This window comes from Neomonachus schauinslandi, chromosome 10 (genome assembly GCF_002201575.2).
Source record: "Neomonachus schauinslandi chromosome 10, ASM220157v2, whole genome shotgun sequence".
Taxonomy (NCBI): domain Eukaryota; kingdom Metazoa; phylum Chordata; class Mammalia; order Carnivora; family Phocidae; genus Neomonachus; species Neomonachus schauinslandi.
Window position 1 is genome coordinate 4,820,717 of NC_058412.1, and position 8,279 is coordinate 4,828,995.

General features: G+C 55.9%; 1 protein-coding gene across 1 annotated transcript in view; it reads left to right on the forward strand.

The window, feature by feature from the left end:
- Positions 1-8,279, forward strand: part of RNF144A (ring finger protein 144A) — a 41,320-nt gene that overhangs the window by 32,658 nt on the left and 383 nt on the right. The window lies entirely within an intron of this gene.

An 8,279-nucleotide genomic window follows, 5' to 3' on the forward strand; every position in this document is an offset into this window, starting at 1 on the left:
CGGGGGACAGACAGGCAGCAGGGGAGACAGGCAGGGGGAGATAGGCAGAGGGGGAGAGAGTCAGGCAGAGGGGAGAGGCAGAGGGGAGAGAGTTAGGCAGCCGGGGGGGACAGTCAGGCGGAGGGGCAGACAGGCAGAGGGGAGAGAGTCAGGCAGCAGGGGAGACAGGCAGGGGGAGACAGGCAGAGGGGGAGAGAGTCAGGCAGCCGGGGGGGACAGTCAGGCGGAGGGGGACAGTCAGGCGGAGGGGGACAGTCAGGCGGAGGCCATCTGTTCTTTGTGCCGCTCTGTATCTGAGGCCCGATTTCCCTTCTGATAAGGGCACCAGTCATATTGGACTAGGCTGCACCCTAATAACCTCATTTTAACATGATGACCTCCAAAAAGATCCCATTTCCAAATAAGCTCACATTCTGCAGTACTGGGGGTCAGGCCAGCATGTTCGGGGTCACAGTTGTACCCATGACAATGTCCACACCCTCACCCCCATGCAGTAAGGGGAACCGTAGTGAAGCCGTGTTCCTCCTTCACTGCTTTTTCCTTTGAGTCTACGGGGATGAGCGTGCATTGGTCTGGGCACACTGCCTTCGCGGAGCCACCCCGTGAGTGGAAGCTTCGTGTGCATCCGTACGGAATCACTGGAAATCCGAGCAGGGTGAGGACTCGGCGATCACATTGTTCCGCTCTGGTCTTTTCTATGTCGGGCATGAGGACCAGCGGAGGGAAGGTGACTTTGCCCAAAGGTGGTGTTTGCGTGTGACAAGCCTCCCCAGATGCATCGGCTTCGTATCCTCACGTTTACTTTGTTTACGAGTGTGCTGTGTGAACAAGGCCTCACTTGGCATTAGGGGGGCAGAAATGCTGTCAGTGTCATGGGGACGTGGACACAGCCGTGGGCTGGGGCCTCAGCTGGAGCTCAGTCCGGAACTCCTTCACGGCGTGTCTCCACGTGGCCTGAGCTGCCGAACCCCAGGGCGGCTGGTGGCGAGCGTGAGCTCCCCAGGTGAGCGCCCGGGCAGGGTAGAAACTGTGTCACCCTTTGACCCTAGCCTGGGCGGTCACACCTTGTCCCCTGTGCCTGTTTATTCAGTTGAGTGAGTTGCGTGTGCCTGGGGGATCCTGGGCCGCACTGAGGTCCTTGTAACAGGCATTCACGGCATCGAGAAATACGGAAACCAGGACGCAAGGGTCCGTGCCACGCGCTTTTGCTTGGGAAGGAGCCTGGAACACGTTTCTGTCCCCTCTTTCTGGCTTCTGAGTGCAGCTCTGAGGCCCTGGGGCCCCCCTGGCTGTCCCCGGCCGTCCCTGGCGGCGGGGACGCGGGGTGTAGGTTCCCACAGGCATCTGCCTCTCTGTGGTGTGAGGTGCTCCCAGGACATACAGGGCTGTAGGTAGAGCTGTGGAGGCTGTCCACGAGTTAGTGTTAGATTTGGGGAAAATGGTAAAATGTGAGCGGACCAGCATTGAAACGAAAGTGCAGGCAGTCACAAAAGCAGCAGAGCGTGGGAAGTATGAAGCGGGGACGCGGAGGCCTGTCGCTTGGGACTTGCTGAGGGACACGGGGTGCGGCGGCAGAGCCTCGCTTGAGCAGACGTTCCTGAGCAGACCCTGGAAGGCTCTGCTGTTCCAAGCCTTCCATTCTGACAATGAGGACCACCACCCCCGCCCCCCAAGCTGGAGGAGACCCTCCTCTGGAAGGCACTTCTGCTCCCGTGGCTTGTCCTTCGGGGCAGCATCGGCCTGGACCCTGACACCGCCCTCCCATCCCGCGCCTCCTGCCTTTGGATCAGTTAGGGCCGTCCGTTCCCTTCCCGGTCAGGCGGGCTCCTGCTTGGGGTTTGCTTCTCCGCTGGCTTGTTACTGATCCTGGGACGGGAGTCTCACTTTGTGTTTGGTGCACAGCTGCTGAAGCCGAAATACGGGCTTTACTGTTTCCCATCAGTTCATGCCTAAACTGTCTGGTGAGCGTTTGAGAAACACCCGGGGTGGGGGGCAGATCCATGCCCTCACACCCCAGAATGGCTGGTTCCAGGGCCTGGCAGGCGACTCCTTCTTGCTCTGCACTCACCGGCCTTCGGGACCGTGGTCCTGCCAGGCTTCCCTCTCCCCACCTCTACCAGGCCCTGGTGTCCTCCTGCCCTTTCCTCCGCTTGTCCCAGCTCAGTGCACGGACATGCTACACTCTTTGGCTACAGCCTGGTCCAGGGCGATGTCCTTCGTGAAACCCCCATCCCGCCTGTCACCAGAGCCCCCCTCCCTCACCCGGGCTCTATGCATTTCTTTCAGCACCAGTCCCTTACTGTGACTCCCTCCTGTTTTCCCCTCTTGAGCATGTGTCTTATCTCTTGGGAGAGACAGACTGTCCTCTATAGCAGGGACTTGTTTTGCATCTTTGTGACCCCTGGGACCCTGGCCCAGGCCTGAACCAGACGTATGCTCTGGGAAGAAACTTGGATGAAAGCAGGAGCGATGGGTTTGGCTTTCTCATGACGGGTTCACAGCCTCCCTCTGGAGGGACCTGTGTCCTTGCTCCTTCAGCTACGTTTTTCTTTGGGTGGGACAGGAAGGAAAGGGGCCGGTCTGGCTGGCCCCTGTTCTCCGCAAATCCCATGGAGCGGCTCGTGTCCAGGCTGTGCTCCTGGGGAAGCATGATGGCGCCTGGGGGGTGGGGGGACAGGGAGTTGGTTTGTGACCATTCAGAGAACGAACCGTTGGTGTAGTTGGGAGGTGATGTGACTTGTCCCCTCTTTAGGGGACACAAAAAAGCTCCTGTTAAGAAAAGTGGACTCTGGACCCGGAGCAGTTGTGTCTGCCCTGGGGCACACATGGTGCCATTGCCCGGAGCTTCTGCCGAGTGTCGGCTTCATCAGCTCCTTGGGGAAAGTCTTCTCTCTGTGCCGCTCGGGGCCTGGTCCAATGCACACCTCAGCGGTGCCCCAGACTTGTCCCTGAATTCGGTGGCCTGTGACTCCCCATTTTTAGGGGTTGTGATTGCTCGTCCCATATGATTTGTTGACTATACAAAGTTCCTGCTCCTTAGCTTTCCGGCTTTTAGATAGGAATTTAGGTGAAATTGTTTTAAGAGATGTTTTTGAGAATTTTAGTGCGCTTTCTTGTGATCATTGTAGGCGGCTCTCAATATTTTTGTGGGAGTAAAAATATTACATGCCAAATACATTCTACCTAAAACCCTGTCAAATGGAGTTTTTTCACGAGGTGTCATGCCGTGAGCAGAAAAGATGTGTCTTTGTCATGTAAAGGTTTTGTACAATTCCATTCTGTCCCGGGTGGCATTGTTAACAGTCTTGTGCTGAAACGGTGCTCTTGCAAACAGGAAGGGGCAGTCGCAGGGTGGTTTGGAAGGCTCTGGCTGCAGGGTGTGGGGAGATGTCCTACTTACCATCAGCCACAGAATCCTAGATGTGAGCACGAGACGCTCATGGCCCTGCTCTTCATCTGCCCCTTGCTCGTCCCTTTCAGCACGGTTGCCGTGAACTGTTGGCCCTGTTTCTGGTGCTGGCCCGGAGGGCGGCCATCGTACGTCAGATGGAAGGTGTGTTGGCTCCACACTGGATACATCTCTTTCCTGAGGACGTCAGTGCCTGACGGGAGGGTCTTCTCCTCACTGACTCTGCCTTCTCTTCTGAGCAGGGGATCCTCGGGCCCCCCTCCCAGTGAAGGGGGAGCTCACTTTTAGCCAAAGGATGGCATTTAAGGTAGCCAGTGGATTACCGGTCTCTGTCTTCACACATGTGTGTGGAGCTGTGCCCACGAACACCGGCCGGGGCCAGGCTGGAGGGCGGAAGTGCGATCCGCAGACACCCCTGTACCGGAGGCCTCGTGCAGGGAGCTGTCCTAGGGTATTTTTCACTGAGCTCAGTGAAATGGGTGTGAGTCGCCCCTTGTACTTACCCAGGATGCCTCGTGCCTTCGGTCTTAAGCCATCTCAAGACCGTTGGCATCACTTTTTGGCCGCAGATTTTGCACTGGTGAGACGAGAACATTGGAGTGGACTGTAATGTAGGGTCAAAAATGACTTATTATTCTGTTTTTGGGGAGGTGGCACCAGCCCTTGTGACCCCAGCGACGGGGGAGCCCTCCTTGTGTGCTCCCGGCCCCCCCGTGACCACGTGGCCCCCTCGGCTCCCCGTGTGGGTGTCCGACCATGTACAAGCGGAACTTAGATTTTCCCTTGAGATCCCTTCGTCCTCCACATCCCCCTCATTTCGGGACAGGCCTCTCCAGCCTCCATGTCACTCAGACAAAAGGCCGGGGTGACCTGGGCCCCCCACTTCCTCCCGGGCTCACTCCGCTGCAGCCAGTGTGTCTCCTCTGTGTGCCCTAAACCCCACTCCCAGGCTCGCTCCCCTTCCTGCTTCCCCTCAGGCAGCACCACTGTCCGGCACTCTTGGAAATGCGTTCCTTTGCCTGGCCGTGGCCGGCCCTCCGCCCCGTGGAACTCACGGCCCGTTTTGCAGGCACCTTGCTGTGGGAGTCCCCAGAGCACCCGTGGTGCGGAGGTGGAACGTGGGTGCCCCAGAGCCCTCTGGAGCCTGGAGAGGAATAGACGGAATCGAGGAGAGGCCCATCTAGAGGATGCAGGCAGCCCGTTGGGGGCCACCCAGAACCAGCGCGGTGGGATCCGAGTCCCCTGGAGAGGGGTGCTGTGAATCCATGTGTCCGTCCCACTGATGCCTGCATCAGCCCTCCCTCCCTCTCCACTCCACCTGGGGGCTTCCCTGACACTCAGCTTTTCCTGACTCTCCTACAAACCTGTGCTCACTTGGGCAGCATATATACTAAAATTCTACAATCCTGACACTTCTCCCCAGTGTCCTCCTTTGTTAGGGGCTGAATTGGGGCCCCTCAGAATTCACGTCTTGCAGTCCGAAGCCCATTGCCTCAGAACATGACCGTATCTGGGAGTAGGTCCCTCAGAGAGGTAATTAAGTGACAGTGGGGCTGTTGGGTGGGCCCTGATCAGTGTGACTGGTGTCCTTCTAAGAAGAGATTAGGACACAGAAAAGCACAGAGGGACAGCTGTGTGAGGATGCACCGTGGTCTCAGACTCTCGCCCCCAAGGACCGTGAAAAGACAGAGGTCCCGTGTTTGGGCCCCATCTGTGGTGCTTGGTTATGGTGGCCTGAGCTGGTAAGTGCCTTCGAGATGGCCTTCTCTTCTGCACACAGATGGTGGGATGGCTTAATTCGGTTGCTTTCCTCAATCTGTGCTCCCCCCCTGGGAAGCAGTCACTTGCTTGAACATCTGTGTGCCGATGGTCCTGAAATCTGCTGGCTTCTCCCCAGAACTCAAGATTCATGTACCTACTGCCTCATAGAAAGCTTCACGTGGGTGCCCGTGGGTTGCTCAAACTCAGAACATCCAAATGGAACTCATCGTTCTTCTCTTATTACCAAGATGGCATGTCCATCCCCTCAAGCCAAAACTGAGTGCAGGGTTCTTGGATCCCTTCGAGTCTTGCTGATTTTGCTTTCTGAACATCCTTCTGGTCTGAGCCTCTTCTCGCAGTCGTCCTCCTCCCTCCCACTGCCTGTCCTGGTAGGAGTCCTACAAGGGGCTCCTGGCTCCATCTTCCCTCCTGTGGACCCGTCCTCCACAAAGCCCCTGGAACTCACCTGTCCTTGGTTTCTCAACAAGACGAATGCTAAGCTTCTGAGCGGTGATCCCGGGCTCCCTGTTCTGGCTCTGCCGGACTCCGCCCCGACGTCCTGCCTGCACACGTCTGGTTATCTGTGTTCCCTCTAGTCCACTAGAGTGTCTTCCAGCTGGACTGAGATTCTCTGCCGCCTCAGCTCCTCTGCCGGCTGGAGCTGCTGCCTCCCCGGGGAAGCCCCCCGAGCTTCCCAGCCCCTGTTTTCTGCATCTCGCATCTGTGTCTGGGCTGTTTTCACCCCTTGGTCATGACTGGTGTCTGCCAGCCCTCCACCAGAACCCGTTCTTCCAGAGAACAGAGGCAGAACCTCATGACTTCAGAGCAGCAAATAGTCACTAAACAGAGGAAAGAGGAGCTATTACCAAAGGCGGGCGGGAGAGAGGCGTGACCTGTCCCCTAGTGGGCATCACTGTAGCCTCGGCTCACTGCTGGCACTCTGAGCTCGTGGAATCCCTCGCCGCAAGCGCAGACCCGCAGCGGTGCCATAGTCGGTATTTAACTGCTGGCTCCCGGGCAGGGGACGCCCCAATCTGCACGCTTGCCGTGTCAGCTGCTTCCTGTGCTGTAAACACGCACCGGTGGCTATTTCAGGCTGCCACCGTGATGTCCCTGCAGGGGGAGTTGGGAAGAGACCTGTGAGCGGCCACAGCCCTCGGCCCTCACCCCCGTCACCGTCCCAGCGTCTGCCGCATCTAGCCCATGCTCGGCAGGCACCGATGCCATGTGCATATGCCAAGCGTCAGTGAATTAAAGACGCTCCGTGCATTCACCTTACGTACCTTTGATTTTGGCTTATTGTTCCCCAGCACTGGGGTATGGCCTGTAGAACTCTCCGGAGGAGAGGATTCAGAGCGTACCGGTTTCTGTGCTCCTGAACATCTGTTGCATGTTTATTATGGGAGATGCAGGGGGCTGCGCGTGGTCAGAGAACCTGTGTTCTACTCTGAAGCTGCAGTCTGCGTTTGAGAGGCTCAGCCTGAGCGGTCAGCCGGGCCTTGGAATCTCAGAGACAGCCAGTATGAACAGTGCGGCATCCCACCGTGATTCCCTCGGAGCCTGGACCTGCTGACCCGTCCTGCAGTGTATGTGTGTGTCCTGCAGTGTATGATCCAGTGCATGACACACGTTTGTAACACGCTCACTCCCCGGTTGTTTTTGTTTTGTGATATTTGCTTCCTATCTCGTTCTTTACCATTGGCTGCTTTCCTTCTGGCAACATCCTCATCCTCCATCCAGTCGGCAAGAGATTGGTGACCTTGCTTACGAAATGGCATGCAGAGTAAGAGGCAAGAGAGGATGAAAATGAAGGTGTGTTATTGGCCAAGAATGGGAACATTTGGTCAAGGATCTTGGTATGTTTTTGACTGCAAAGAGCCCCTGGCTTCTTTGGGACTGACCGTGTGTTCCGAGTGGTAGCGATTGTGCGAGGGCCCTTGAAATAACCCCTTTCTGGCGTTTTCATGTATTCTGAAGTATCAGTGAGCACATGCTTTTAACAAAGCCTGATCTGATTTCACGTCCCGTAATTCCACCATCGACATTATGTTCAGACAAACGGAGTTAGCCGCCTGGGTGGGAAACACAGGTTCCCAGCGTTGGCAGCGTGATTTATAAATGCAGGGCAGTGTGTATACGATCGTTTTCAGGCGGAGATCTAAGTGAAGGTGTACTTTCTTTCACACATCTGGGGTGCCCTAGCCTGGTTTCATGCTTCAGAGCTGATAACGGCCCTTAGAGATCTTGTACCTCATTTGTTTATTTTATATTTGAGAAAGATGGGGCGCAGGGCGACAGGAACGCGTCACATATTTATCATTGCGAACACTAGGTGGCGGTCTGACTCTGTCCGCAGACTGCAGCTGGGGCTGCCCTCCGCCTGGGAATGCGTGCCGCCGGGGCAGGAGGCTGTCAAAGAGGAGACACCCTGCTCTTTTGACCAGCCACACTGCCCGACTTCGCTGACAACATGTCTACATTTACTTACACCTGGGCGTAAGCATGTGTTATAAAACAAAGTCAAAACGTGTAACAGTTTTAAAAGCAGTCCTGGGTTTTAAATCAGGAAAGGACACGGGTCTGCTTCCTCCCTAATGCTCTGTGCCTGAGTCTCTCTGTTCTCCCATCTGGAATGCCCTAGCCTAGTCTTTCCGGGGCACTAACCACCTCCTCATCTTTGTAATCTCAGTCCTCCTTCCTCTTAGCAGATGTCTGACCCTTGGGTTCCCTTTATACTTGGAACGTGATGGCAGTTTCTGTAAAACGTATTGGCAGTTGGTTAAATCTCAGTCTCTTCCCAGCGAACTGGGTGCTCTAGGATCCATGATCTGATGTGTCTCTGTATTTGTAATAGCTAGTACAGTGTCTGGCTCAGGGGAGGCTTGGTGCTTAACTGGATGTATAAATGGATGGTGGTTTGGGTGCTTAGATAGAAGGATGGGGGAAGAAAGGGAAAGGAAGAAAAAGAAATGAAAGAAAGGGCACGGGGAGTGAGGGGCAGGAAGTGAAGGGAAGGGAGTATTGGTGGATGGGTGCATATATGGACGGATAGATGGATGCGAGGATGGATGGATGATATATAGATGGATGGATGGATAGATGGATGGAT